The sequence below is a fragment of the Camellia sinensis genome, chromosome 3 (assembly GCF_055761805.1).
Source record: "Camellia sinensis isolate YWXY chromosome 3, ASM5576180v1, whole genome shotgun sequence".
Lineage (NCBI taxonomy): Eukaryota > Viridiplantae > Streptophyta > Magnoliopsida > Ericales > Theaceae > Camellia > Camellia sinensis.
Genome location: NC_138963.1, coordinates 54,756,709 through 54,771,503, shown reverse-complemented (window position 1 = coordinate 54,771,503; position 14,795 = coordinate 54,756,709). Strand labels below are relative to the sequence as shown.

Sequence of the window (14,795 nt, the reverse complement as noted above, 5' to 3'; positions counted from 1 at the left end):
CAAGGAATCGAGCGCGGAAATTAGTCCAGTTTGCCTCTTGCAAATTATCGACCAAGGAAGAGTTTATCCCGGTCAGAACAGGTAATCCCGGTCACGCTGGCGCGGACGGAATTAAGGGGCAATTGAGAGGGAAAAATATGGTCTGGATTGGGCCATGGTAATACCAGGCAAATTGTGGGCTAAACACATTTGGGCCGTGGTATCCCAGGTCCACCCAGAAGTGAGTTTTGCTCGGCAATGGCAAGGGCATGTGGAACCGAGCTACTTCACTTTGTCGGCACGGAGGCCGGTCAAGTGAGGGTTCCACGGTTTATGCGTTGCGCGGTTGGAAAGCACGCATCCATAGCATGCCTGAAGCTCGGCAGGAAGGACTTTGGTTGACCGGTATGACTAATCTCAAGCTTGGCTTTGCCGGAACGCAGTAGAGCATGGCTGGAAAGAAGCTTGGTTGTGGGGGCACCTGGGCATGAATCGCAGCATGGCCGTTGACAGCCGAGATGTTGAAGCCCGGCTGCCGTGCTCCCAGAAGAGTGGGCTGGCAGTCGGGTTAGGTGATGTTCAGTAGGATTTGTGCTGACAGATAGGGTAGCTGAACCACGTGTCGAGAGATCACTGGGAGTAGACTTGAGGCGCAGAAGATATATAAGTAAGTCTGCGCCCCCCATGTTAGACAGACGAACATTTTGTAAGGGAAATACTTACACTCAACTCTCTCCTCACTCTCTCTATCCTCAGGTGTGTGCTAACTTAATCGTCGGAGGGATTTTCCGGCCACATACCGCCGGGTAGCTCACTGCTGTTGTGCACGCAGGTGATCGGATAGAAACGGAGCTTGGAAGCAAGTAGTGTGGACTTGCCTGAATATTTGCTCCCCGCACAGGTCATATTGTAAGGTTTGTCGAGTATATTATTTATATTAAAGATTAAGTTAATCGGACATATGTAACCCCATGATCAAATCCTAATTGTTTTAAAAAAATTATTAAAATCATGTTAACCGCTTATTTTTTGAAAAACAAATGTATTCTTATTAAGAGGTTATAAATGTCCAATTTATTTATTTTTTGCAAGAATAATTTATTCAACAAAATTTATAATATGAACAGTTTAAATTACCGAAAAAGATTCGAGACACATCCCCAATGAGTGTCACAGCAGCCTGCTGTGCCCATCAGGAACCCAACTCCGAGTTTTATGTATGCAGACAAATGGGTACTCACATTTAAATGAATATGACATTTTTTAGGCGAGTTACTTGGAAGCTAAAGGTATCTGCTTTCTCACCCTCTGATCTGTATATTTTAGGTTCGGTTTGCAGTTATGCAAGTTTTTGTAACTATTTTATGGATACATCACTAGCACATGTTTTGGGTAACTTCCATTTTTTATTTTCCTATTTAGCCGTTATAGGGTGTGTTTGGTTTACTTTTGAGAGAGTGATTTTCAAAAAAAAAAATTGGGGAGAGAGTTTATAAATTTTTTTGATTTGTTTGGTTGTATATTTTGAAAGTAGTTTTGGAGTTTGAGATGATTTGATATTTTGTTGTAATTGAGTAGATGCGTGCGAGAGAAAAAGTAATTGAAAAAGAGAGAGGAGAGATAAAAAGTGATTAATTAATGTGTAACAGAGAGAATAATTTTGAAATTTTTTTGAGAAAAATCACAAACCAAACAAAATTTTGGAAATTTTTTTCAAAAATAACTCTTTCAAAACAAACCAAACAAAGTTCTACCACTAGTATTGTACATGCTTTTAGGGTGTATTTGGATTTTAACAACTTTTAGGGTGTATTTGGATTTTAAATTTGTAAAAACGGAAAAGCAATTCATTTGCAAATGGCAAATGATCATAATACACGTATCAGTCTCCTCAAAAACAACTCATTATTCACAAAATATTGGTAACACATAATTTGTAATAAAGAACCTGAAAGTAAGAACTCTTTATTTATTCAAGAACAAGTAACGAAGTTTCCATCATTTACTTTATCTTTTATACATCCAGTCAGGCCACACACATCTACACACCAAATTTTTACATTTTTTTAATTAAATTTCTTTGTTTTAGTATTTAAGATGATTATGGTGAAAACAAAGCATGAGATAAGAATTGACATGTCAATCTCAACAAGATATTTCAATGGCCTTAACCTCAGCCTTCTTCTCTTCCTTTTTGGGCAGTCACTATGAGCACCCCGTTCTCCATGCTAGCCTTGACCTCATCCATCTTGGCATTCCCTGGCAACCTGAATCGCCAGAGGAACTTCCCGCTGCTCCGCTCCACGCTGTGCCACTTCTCATTCTTCTCCTCCTGCTCTTTGCTCCTCTCCCCGCTTATCTAGAGAATTCTTCCCCCTTCCACTTCGACCTTCACCTCTTCATTCTTTATGCCTGGAAGGTCAGCTTTGAATATATGAGCTTCTGGGGTCTCCTTCCAGTCAATCTGCATTGTGGTGAATTGAGAAGCTTCGCGAGCCGAGGCTGGGAAGTTGGAGAGGGAAGAGGTGAAGAAGCTATTGAAGGGGTCCCAAATATCTTAAGAGAATGGAACGAAGACATTGGTTTGTCGGTTGCCAAAGAAACTTGGAATGAGAGGCATGTTTGGAGACTTAAGAAAGTGATTCAAACAGAAAGAAAGTGTTTTGCTTTGCTTTGTTTTGTTTTGTTTTGTTTTGTTTTGTTTTTCATGGAAAAACAAAATGTTAGGGAGAGCTTTGAAGGTGAAATTGGGTAATGCAGCTACTTATAGAAATGAGAAGATGGTTCTAATGCTTTCATGGCCATTCTGTCTCAATGTTATCGTGAATTAAAAATGTGGATGGTACCTACCTCTTCGTCTTTAACCTTGTACCACCTTCATACAGAGCATTATCTCAATCTTTTTCCACAGGATTGAATTGTAAACAATCATAAGTAATTCCATAAGTAACCTTGTACCACCTTCATACACAGCATTATCTCTGGAAAAAAAATCTACCCAAAAATAGTAACTTTTTTTTTTCCTCCATTTTTTTACCAAGCATTTTTACTTTGATTTTAAAATTTCATTTTCAAGAAAAATGGAAAATTAAAACAAGACTTCTGTCCATTTATCTGAAAATTCAAAATTCAAAAATGACAAATTCCTCCCTCTAATTATGATAAAATTATATATCAGTGTAATTTTAAAAAAGAAAATATTTGAGACTCCTATTAAAATGGGATTTTTATTGATAAGTCCAATTTAGAAGTGTTTTAACCCATGAAGGAATTTTTTAACCCATTTAGTCCCATGTATGTATAGTTTTATTCCATAAAGTCCATTTTCTTGATTTACACTATTTTATTGGACACTTATGCCCTTATATTTAATTTTGATACCCTTATAAATATTTTTTCAACGATTAGCAATTTAATGATGTGAACATTCATATTTTAAAATTCACATTTGTAGGAATGTAAATTGGCCCGTGGGCGGCCCGAAACCCCCCCGCGAGCCAGGGCGGGCTCGGCTCGTTGACAATGTGAATATTCACATTGACATGTTAAAATTCACATTAATAGGAGTGTAAAATTGGCCCCCGTCCCGTGGCGGCGCGAAACCTGCCTGCGGCGCATGGGCGGCCCGGGGCGGGCCCGGTCCGGCCCGTTGACAATGTGAATATTCACATTGACATGTTAACATTCACATTGATAAGAGTATAAAATTGGGCCGCGGCCCATGGGCGGCCAAAAGCCCACCCGCAGCCCGGGGTGGGCCCGGCCTGGCCCATTGACAATGTGAATATTCACATTGACATGTTAACATTCACATTGATAGGAGTGTAAAATTAGCCCGCACCTCGTAGCTGCCCGAAACCCGCCCACGACCCGTGGGCGGGCCCGGCCCGGCCTGTTGACAATGTGAATGTTCACATTGACATGTTAACATTCACATTAATAGGAGTGTAAAATTGGCCCCCATCCTGTGGTGGCGCGAAACCCGCCCGTGGCCCATGGGCGGCCCGGGGCGGGCCCGGTCCGGCCAGTTGACAATGTGAATATTCACATTGACATGTTAACATTCACATTAATAAGAGTATAAAATTGGCCCGCGGCCCATGGACGGCCAAAAGCCCGCCCGCGGCCCGGGGCGGACCCGGCCCAGCCCGTTGACAATGTGAATATTCACATTGACATGTTAACATTCATATTGATAAGAGTGTAAAATTGGCCCGCAGCCCGTGGGCGACCCGAAGCTCGACCGCAGCCCGAGGTAGGCTTGGCCCGACCCGTGACAATGTGAATATTCACATTGACATGTTAACATGCACATTGATAGGAGTGTAAAATAAGCCCGCGCCCCGTGGCTGCCCGAAACTCGTCCACGGCCCGTGGGCGGCTCGGGGCGTGCCCGGCCCGGCCTGTTGACAATGTGAATATTCACATTGACATGTTAACATTCACATTGATAAGAGTGTACAATTGGCCCATGACCCGTGGACAGCCCGAAGCCCGACCTCGGGCCAGGGCAGGCCCGGCCCGTTGGCAATATGAATATTCACATTGACATGTTAACATTCACATTGATAGGAGTGTAAAATTGGCCCGCAGCCCGTGGGCGGCCCGAAGCCCGATCGCACCCGAGGCGGGCTTGGCCTGACCCGTGACAATGTGAATATTCACATTGACATGTTAACATTAACATTGATAGGAGTGTAAAACTTGTCCGCTGCCCGAAGCTCGCCCGCGGCCCGGGGTAGGCCCGGACCCAAACCCGGGCCACCCCGGGCCGTCGACGGGCTTCGGGCCGCCCATGGGACGCGAGTCAATTTTACACTCTTATCAATGCGAATGTTAACATGTCAATGTGAATATTCACATTGTCAACAGGCCGGGCCGGGCCCGCCTCGGGCCGCCCACGGGCCGTGGGCTTGTTTCGGGCAGCCACAGGGCACGGGCTAATGTTACACTCTTATCAATTTGAATGTTAACATGTCAATGTGAATATTCACGTTGTCAACGGGCCGGGCCCGCGTCGGCCCGGGGCCGGGCTTCGGGCTGCCCACGGGTCATGGGCTAATTTGACACTCTTATCTATGTTAATGTTAATATGTCAATGTGAATATTCACATTGTCAACGAGCCAGGCCGGGCCCGACCTGGGCAGCGGGCTGGTTTCGGGCTGCCCATGGGCCACGGGCCAATTTTACACTCCTATCAATGTGAATGTTAATATGTCAATGTGAATATTCACATTGTCAACGGGCCGAATCGGGCTCGCCTCGGGCCGCCCATGGGACGGGAGTCAATTTTACACTCTTATCAATGTGAATATTCACATTGTCAACAGGCCGGGCCGGGCCCGCCCCGGGCCGCCCACGGGCCGTGGGCTAGTTTCGGGCAGCCACTGGGCGCGGGCTAATTTTATACTCTTATCAATGTGAATGTTAACATGTCAATGTGAATATTTGCATTATCAACGGGTCGGGCCGGGACCGCCCAAGGCAGCCCACAAGCCGCAAGCGGGTTTCGGGCCGGCCACAGGCCGCGGGCTAATTTTACACTCCTATCAATGTGAATGTTAACATATCAATGTGAATATTCACATTGTCAACGGGCCGGGCCGTGCCCGCCCCGACCCGAGCCCGGACCCGGGCTTCGGGCTGCCCACGGGTCATGGGCCAATTTTACACTCTTGTCAATGTTAATGTTAATATGTCAATGTGAATATTCATATTGTGAACGGGCCGACCCGGGCCTGCCCCGGGCGACGGGCTGGTTTCGGGCCGCCCACGGGCTGCAGGCCAATTTTACACTCCTATCAATGTGAATGTTAACTTGTCAATGTGAATATTCATATTATCAACGGGCCGGGTCGGGCCTATTTTTTTGGCTTGTGGGCTGGCCCGGCCCGACTCGAATTTTTTCGGGCATCCACGAGGATCGACATGAGCCGGGCCCCTACACATCGATGATATAAACATTTATATTGACGGTGTGAACATTCACATTAAGGGTATTTTGGTAATTATGTCACCCATAAGACTTATTGAAACATAAGAAAATAATGTGAACTAAATGGAACATAAGTAGATGAAAATGGTATTTTGGTCTTCTTATCTCAAATTGGACCTAATGGAATAGTCAAAAAGAATATGGGTTGGATGGAATAAAGCTCTTAGAAAATGGATTTATCAAAAAAGCTCCCTATTAAAATCTTTACAATTTCATCCACAATTATATGGAGTGATAGTTGTCAGCTTTTGATTTGTCACATATTCAATTATTTGAGGTTTTACTTTCATGTCACATTATTAGAAGTGTATTTGAAGGCTTCAAATGTGGGTCTCTACCATTTATCTTTCTTTCTTTCTTTTTTTTTTAATTTTTAAATTTTTTTTAGATAGGATCTAGCATTAATCTTTAAAAAAATAATTACAAATTAGTTGTAAATTTTATGAATATTAATAATTAAAATCACAAGATTTTCAATGCATATGTAATTATTTTTTTAAAATGTACTGAATTATAATTGTTTCTTTAGTTTTTTGCAAGAAATAGTGAACAGTTTAGTGATGTGGATCATTTATATTGAAATTAATTTCTAGATTTATCTAGCATTTTTGAATCCTATATATGTACACAACTGACTTAACTATTTGCATCAAAAGCAAAAACTAAAACAAAACCCCTATTTAGCATTAGGAAAATGCAAACGCAGGAGTCGAAGAAGAAGAAGAAGAAGAAGAAGAAGAAGAAGAAGAAGAAGAAGAAGAAGAAGAAGAAGAAGAAGAAGAAGAAGAAGAAGAAGAAGAAGAAGAAAACAGAGCAAAAAACTCAGAACTGAACGATTTACCCGAAGATATCATTCTCGACATACTATAAAGATTACCCATAGAATCTCTCGTCCAATCCATCTGCGTTTCCAAGCACTGGCGTTCTTTGATCGAAGATTATGCAAAAACCATTCGATCCCAGAAAGTTGTTCTCGTTAAATTTCGTCCAAGTCCTAGAAGGTCCGTTTCTTTTGAATCCATCGATCAAGAAGGCTATTTTGAAAGAGTTGATTCACCATTTAGTGAATGAACATCTACACTGGTTTGCTTCTAAGAAAAGCTCGGGTCACCAAATCATTTCGTTGCCACAGCCTAAACATGGAGATGGAGATATTATAGCTAGTTTGGGAACTCTGAATGGATGTCTTTGTATGGTTCGCTCTGACCGTCCAAACTATGGCGACGAAGCCAATTTTGAGGTATTGGCAATGAAGGAATATGGTATGGAAAGTTCTTGGATGTTTATGTTCAAGATATCGAATTTGATCAGATTATTTATCCTTATACGTTGGTGCCATTTTGTTCTACAAAAAACATGTAGTTATAATGAAAATTAGCAGAGGCTTTTGTAGGCATACAATCCCATGACCATTCGTATACGAATATTCTAACTTTTGACGGTAATTGCTTTATCAATGCAGATTGTTAGTATTTTTTTCATAATAATACTATAAAAATATGAGTTATGCTAGGGACCCCAAACAAATTACCAAATTTTCTACCAAATCTCTGTGTGGATCCCATACCAATGTGAGACGTTTGGTAGAAAATTTGGTAATTTGTTTGGGGTCCATAGCATTTTCCTAAAAATATATACAATTAAGAGTTTTTTATTGATAAATTTCATTTAGAGGTGTTCTAACTTAATAAGTCTACAAAAAAAAAATTATAACCTAATTAGTTCTATGTATTTATAGGACTAAGTCATTTGTGTTCAAAGTTTTGTGTTCGTTCATTGTTGCTCTATGTTCGAAACTCTATGTTTCTCCATTGTTGTGAGTTGAAACTCTATTTATGTCTACTCAACTTTGTTACAAACATATGATAGTGATAATGATAAAGATGATAATGAAGATGAGGATGCGGGTGATATTTTTTTGTTTTTAGAGTGATTGAAATTTTTTTTTTTTTGGATTTCTAATTCTATTACTAGTGTTGTTTCTATTTTTTTTTGTTAATTAGTATGAATGTTCACATTTCACATTGTTTGAAAGTTTGAGAAAAAAGTGTTGGAATATAAATATGGACATAATTATATATTTTGCAAGATGTGAATGTTCACATATTATTGGTTATTTGTTATTATACTTATCGTTTGAACAATAATTTTTTGTTATTATTAAATAATTGCAATAGTCATTTTTTTTTTCTTTCAATCTTATTTTATGTTGCAATGTGAATGTTCACATTGGTATGAATTTAGTTTTTCTAAGGTTAGTTTTATGCTAATTATAAATTGTGATAATTTACATTGTATTTTTGTATGATCTTTTTTTTTTTGGTTGAAGTTTTTCATAAGTTAGTTGTATTTTGTTATTTTTTTACTATATTTGTTGGTTAAACAATCATTTTTGTTACCATAAATAACTGAAATAATCGATTTTCACTATTTTTATTTTTTATTTTAATTTTATTATTTTCACATTGCAGTGTCAATGCTCACATTAGTATGGGTTTCTTTTTTATTTTTTTAAAACTAATTGTACATTAATTGTCAATTATGAAGATTCACATTGTATTTTAGTATAAGTTTTATTGTTTCGAAAGTTAATTATATGTTTGTTATTTTTGTTACTTTACTTGTTAGTTGAACAATCACTCCTACAAACATGCTAAAGATCACACTTAAGGAAATTAAAACAAGACACTTTTAATTGAAGTGTGATTAAAAAAATCAAATTAGTATTTTAATCACATTTAATTTAATTAAGTGTAATAATATTTATTTTTTATGTCACTTTTTAATTAAATATAATTATATTCTCTTTTTTTTTTTTTTATCACACTTTAACGTGTGATTATACATATGAATATTTTTTTTTAATTTTATTTTTATAAATAGAAAATTGACCCTTGAAGTTGCATTTCACTCTCACTCTTCACTCTCATTCTCATGGTAAAGGTATGTCTTTTCTCCCTCTCCCTCCCCCTCCCCCTCTCCCTCTCTTGCGCCGCTGACTATAGAGAGAGCGTCACTGACTACACTCCCTTGAACGGCGCTGGCCCTTCGTGCCCCTCTCGCACAGCCAATCGTGAGCAGCGCCGATCGTGACCCTCTCTCCGATCAATGCCCTCTGCTCTCTCTCTGTTGTTCGCTTTTCAAGCTATGGCCTTTCTATCTCAGATTCACATATGATTTTCTTGAAAGAAGGGACGGAAGGGTTTCTTCGTGCGAGTCTTTGATTCGATGCACTTGGTGTAAGTTTCGATCTCTGGTAAGGGTTTGAATATCAGCTAGGATAGCGTTGCGCTTTCTTCGTCTCTCTATTCGTCTCTGGTAAACTCTCTCTGAATATATATATATATATATATATATATATATATATATATATATAAACATATACACACTCGCTTTGTGAGTGGCTTCAATTTTGCTTTCCTGAAATAATTGTAGAAATGTTGTTCAAATTGAAAGCATTGTGTGTACTCTTAGTTTAATTTTTTGGATTAAGGTTGATTAGGTTCTGTTATTTATTATTTGCTACTAAAAGCAACTCCAATCCTTAACCTATTTTGGATATAACAACCATCTCCAATCTTTTCATCAAGAGTCTCAGTGAGCGGCAAGCTTATCCAGAACATAACACTTTTGACTTATCTAGGCTTTCATTCTTTATAAAATGAGTGAGTAATGATGATTCAGATAGGAGTAGCAAACTTGTTCGTGATCTGAATGACCTAAGTGGAGAGGGAAATATTGAAAGTATGCTTTCAGTTGAAATGGGCTTAAGGGAACTAGCTTCCTTGAGGGTTTTCTCCAGTACATACTTTTATTGTTCCTTGTTTAAATACATATGTTTCTGATTTTGATTCACCTTCTAGATTTTAGAGTAAAAAACCAACATTAGGCATAAGCTAATGGAAGTATGGTCTTCATTGTTTGGAATTTCTTTTAGGGAAAATAACTAATAAGTCCTATTTTGTTTTTAAGATTACTATCTAGTTTTAATATGGACAAAGTCCTATGTGTGATAAAAGTTCCCAAAACATTCATTGCTCCATAATGGTGTGTCTTATCCCATTATTGAATAATAAACTTTTGAAATAACATCCACCATTATGGAGAAATAAACATTTTGAAAATATGTTACGAAAAATAAGACTTAGTTGTCTATATTGAAACTTGATAGGACTTCACAGTAATCTTAAGAGCAAAATAAGACTTATTGATTATTTTCCCTTTCTTTTATTAATATAGTAAAATAAAAATAAAAAAAATCATTTTTACTTTATATCCCATTTTTTCTTCTTTCATTCTTCATTATCTTGCTGCTTTTTACATCCTTAATGGTATATTATTACTGCTCCTTTAAGGTCGAGGATGCTATTGTGCTTGCATTTGCTCAACGCCGATGTCCAAATTTGGCTCGACAATTCATCTTAGGTATGTTCCATTGTCATGCTCCTAGCCTTTTTTGGATACAATGATTGCGCCCATTGGATAGATTTCCTATTCCTGTTCATCTAATTGGTAAGAAATAAAAATATAAATGATCATAAAAGGAATTTTTTGCCTATTTTTTTCCATTGCCTAGGTTCATTAGCTATTGCCTTGTTGACCCTGCCATCTTAGAAAAAGTATGCAAAATCTGTTTTATTTGTCTGTTAAACTACAAGCTTTATCTTTCCCAATTTGACTATAGCAATTGTAGCCTTTATTTGCAGCTGTTTTTAACATGTTATAGAAGAGTAAATTTTGCTTCTGTAAAACAATTTGTCAGCCTGTATGTTGTCCTTCCTTATAAAGCTTAGTAAGACCATCTATTTGTCTAAGATGTACTGTTATTTCATTTTTTATTCATTTATTTTTTAAATATAGTTTACACACTTTAAATTGTCATTATTTTTTCTATTGTGTTGCAGATCCAAAATCATCCGGTGATCCCAAGTTTATGGAGGCATATGGTAACACAGATCTTCTAATTGCTGTTATGCTATACTTTTATACTGGAAATGCTAACATTGGAGAATACCATATTATGGCAAACTTAAGCATCTCAGTTATGGTGACACATGGTGTTGTGGGATTTTTAGTTTTCTTAGTCTGCACTATGTTTTCAGAATGCCTTGTTGCACTTTGTGCCTGGCTACAAATTTTTTTAGACTGGGCTATTGTGATTGACCAAAGGAATTGTTTTAGAGTTCATGTCATACTTCCCCTATGTAGCTTAGAAATCTATTGCATCCTCTACGTTATGGGGGTATAATTTTTCACTGTCCTAGAATTGGATTTTATCTTGATGTGCCCATTTGCCTTTAAGTATTTCTATGGAAGTAATACTCTCATTCTGCATGGACATCAATTATTGCAAATAAGTGGTCTATCATTATATTTTACCACCTCTATCCTGGCTTAGAATTTGTTGGATCTCTTCCTAAATCACATGCTTTTTAATTTTTGGTCAGCCCTTTCCATCTAGAAGCTGTTTAAAGTAAACTTCTTTTAATTGAATTTTAGTTTCTTCCATTGTTACTCTTGTTGTTGCTACTTATAGCATATAAAGTATCGGAGGCCTTGTATCTGGATATGCATTGCTTGTGTTTGAACTACTAATGTTGGATTCATGTTAGTAATAAGCATAATTTGTTCCAAATCCAATCACTTGATTTAGGACCTCAAAATATAGTTTGTGCATCTCCACTGTGTTGTCAAAGAAAATAGAAGAATTCATTTTATAACTAATTTCAGCTCTCGCATTCTTGGGGGGTGGAAATAATTTTTGAAAATTCAAAATTATATTTTTTGGTGTTTTTATTTATTTATTTATCAAGCTACTTTGTTAATATGCTAGTAAGTCCCTTGTTTGGTTATGGTATAGATGTATTTGTCCCAAGATGTTGTCCCAAGATGCAGGATGCTGAATTTGTTCCTGTATTTGTTCACTGCAGTGACAGATTTTCTTATTGGAAATAAGCTCTTTGGCAAATTTGTAGCAACTCTTTCTTGCTGGAAATAAGCTTCATAGAGATTATAACAGATTGAGGACATTTCCAGTGCTTTCATAATAAATTAAACATTTTCATTATTTAATTTGTGCCCACCGTCAAAGACTCTTTCATTAGCCACAAATGCTCACTATTATATTTCCAAACCTATAATGATTTTCCCTACTTACAATGAAATACATATTGATGGGTTTTTGTCTTTTTATCTGTTTTTTTATTCATTATTCTAATTTCGTGCTGTTATATTTTTGGTTATTTTCCCTCCCTTTGATAAGCCCAATAGACTATAAACTTCCATGCAATAGATTTTTTTTTAAAGGTAAATAATCACTTCAACCAAGCAATCATAATGTTAAATTCTTCCCATATATCTGCATCCCTTTCTATGCTAAAGATCTTTCTGGTGGTGCTATTAACAATACTGATCTTGCATTGTTTCAAGTGGTGCTTCAGTACAATGTTCTCCCTATATTTAGTTTCTAAATTTACAATTTCAAAGATTTGATGATCTAATAAAACTTAGTTGATCAAAATCCTTTCAAGTTACATTAACCTATCAAAATTGTTATGTTGATAATTGCTTTTATATTTACTAAAGTTTATAGTCTGCCAAAACCTTTAATGGTTTTGATTAATATAATTATTTTTGCTGGCATTTTGAGTTATTTGGATCAATATGGTATTGTTCACGAATAAATTTTTGTCTGAGTTTTTTGGAATAGAACCTAAAATATGAAAGTATGATGGGCTTTATATTTTGTCAATGAGTATATGGTTCTGGACTTTGCTCTTACCAAACCCACATTTGTTTTCTCTGCTAAGTTCGTTAGTCTTCTTATGTAGATGTATTACTGAATCATATTTAAGCATGCAAATTGATTATTTTCTTGATATATGACTTGAGTGCATTATTACCCTGTAGTCATAGTTCATACTCAACTATCTTAAGACACTGATATTTGATCTATTTTTTCCATGAGAATTGATTATTTAACAATTTTAGGTTATATATGGAGATACAGATTCTGTAATGGTTCAATTTGGTGTTTCTACTTTTGAAGAAGCTATGAACTTGGGGAGGGAAGCAGCTGATTACATTAGTGGAACTTTCACGAAAGTAAGTTAAGTGTTTTGAGTTCTTTATGTAGTTGGCTATCATCTTTGGCCTAATTGTCATCTACCTCTTAGTTCCCTCATAATCATGCTCAAAATTATAGATCCTAGAATTAGTGTTCAAATATGTACTGAAGAGATCTTACTAAACAATTTAAACTATAAGAAACTGATAAGTTATGTCCAAAATCATTTTTGGTTGAAGAAAGATGGTGTTTCTGTATGGTATGCAGATGCACTCATTGTTTAAATGCCCAATTTCTTGAAATTTTCTACCTTTTATTTTATTATTTTTTATTAAATTTTGTTTTGGGGCGGGGGGTCAGGGTAGGAGGATATATTTGGATGTGTTGTGGATTTGGTTGAACTTCAATAGCTATACATTTTATTAAACTCAACTCAAAGATACTAGTCCCCAAAAATGAGTAATTAGTCCTAGATGACACTCAAATTTAATTGTTACAAATTTGTCCTACCTATGATCGAGTCTGGTAAGACATAAACATGTCTTTACTATACCCCCCCTGCACTAGTTGTGAATATTATTGAAAAGTAGGCATGCCAAGATCCATTTTATGTACTTTTTTCATCTCCCACTTCTTATTCTTCAGTGGCTGAAACCTTTGCCCTCAACTTGTTGGCAAATTTTATGGTTTTGGATTAATTTGGACTGTGTCTGGAAAAGGTAAAACTAGATCAGCTATTTACAATAGCAAAATTTAATGGAAATCATCTAGCTGTTAGTTAATGATGTTTAAGAAATTGAGCTTGAAGCTTAAACTTGAGCTCAGTTTGTTCCAATGTAGAATGAGTGGGGACGTGCTTCTAATTTAGTTACGATTAAGTTGTTCTCTCTGTATTTGTCTTGCCTTGTAAACAAGTTTCTCTATATTTATGGTTAGTTTTATTTTATTTCACTTGTTTGATTATCAATCTTTTTTCTAGTAAAATTCTTGAGGAAGGCAAAATCCTGATGGTCCTCAAAAGCACCATTTGTAACTGAACAATTTCTGTTGAATATGTTCATTAACAATTATATCCAATATCTTTATTTGTTGTAGTGACAAATACGTTGAGGAGTCTTTGGGCGGAAGTACTGTGGCTCAGATCTTTAAGAAGTTGGGTGAGAGTTTCTTTGGAGACTTTTGAGGTTTATTAATTAGCATTGGATTTATGTTAAAGTGCTGCATTATGTGATTTGTGATTTAGTTTAGGTATAGTATTCTTGTAACCGTCTTGTTTAGTTGTTGGTTGAGAGGTTATTTTCCTTTAAGTTTTGGCCATGCATTTAAGATTTTCATTTTGGATTTATTGATTCTATGTATAGGTCATATCTATATGGTAATTCAAACATTTATACTAGTAACAATCAAAGTGGTTATTCTTTTTCTATTGATGCAGGAGATAAAGAGTCAGTATGATGAGAAAAGGTTCGACTGTATCTTTTGTAAGACTAGAACAGCCTCTACAAATAGTTAGTTTATTCATACGCTTCTAGTTGTTTCTGAATTAATTTGTGTTTTCATTTTTTAGGTAAGAAATTTCTTGGAGAGATGCAAAATGCAAAATATAGTCAAAGAATTCAAGAATTTAGTTTTTTTCAAGTTTTTTTATTTTTTAATATATGTAAGCACAATTAAAATTTTTTATTTAATTTATTTGTATATACTTTTGAACATTTAATTTTCATTTATGAAATATATAACGTTATTCCATTCAA

General features: G+C 36.5%; 1 long non-coding RNA gene and 1 pseudogene across 3 annotated transcripts; one reads left to right on the top strand and one right to left on the bottom strand.

The window, feature by feature from the left end:
• Window positions 1–2,124: 2,124 nt before the first annotated feature.
• On the bottom strand, window positions 2,125–2,599 carry LOC114268106 (17.4 kDa class I heat shock protein-like; annotated as a pseudogene).
• A 6,280-nt stretch (window positions 2,600–8,879) lies between these two features.
• LOC114268087 (uncharacterized) lies at window positions 8,880–14,795 on the top strand. Of its 3 annotated transcripts, none has more exons than XR_014363886.1 (7): window positions 8,880–9,214; window positions 10,331–10,400; window positions 10,880–10,921; window positions 12,966–13,079; window positions 14,137–14,198; window positions 14,477–14,505; window positions 14,609–14,795. It is a non-coding gene; the product is annotated as an uncharacterized LOC114268087 (long non-coding RNA). The 3 variants fall into 3 exon arrangements; XR_014363884.1 differs by having other exon boundaries at window positions 14,477–14,522; XR_014363885.1 differs by having other exon boundaries at window positions 14,137–14,289; window positions 14,477–14,522.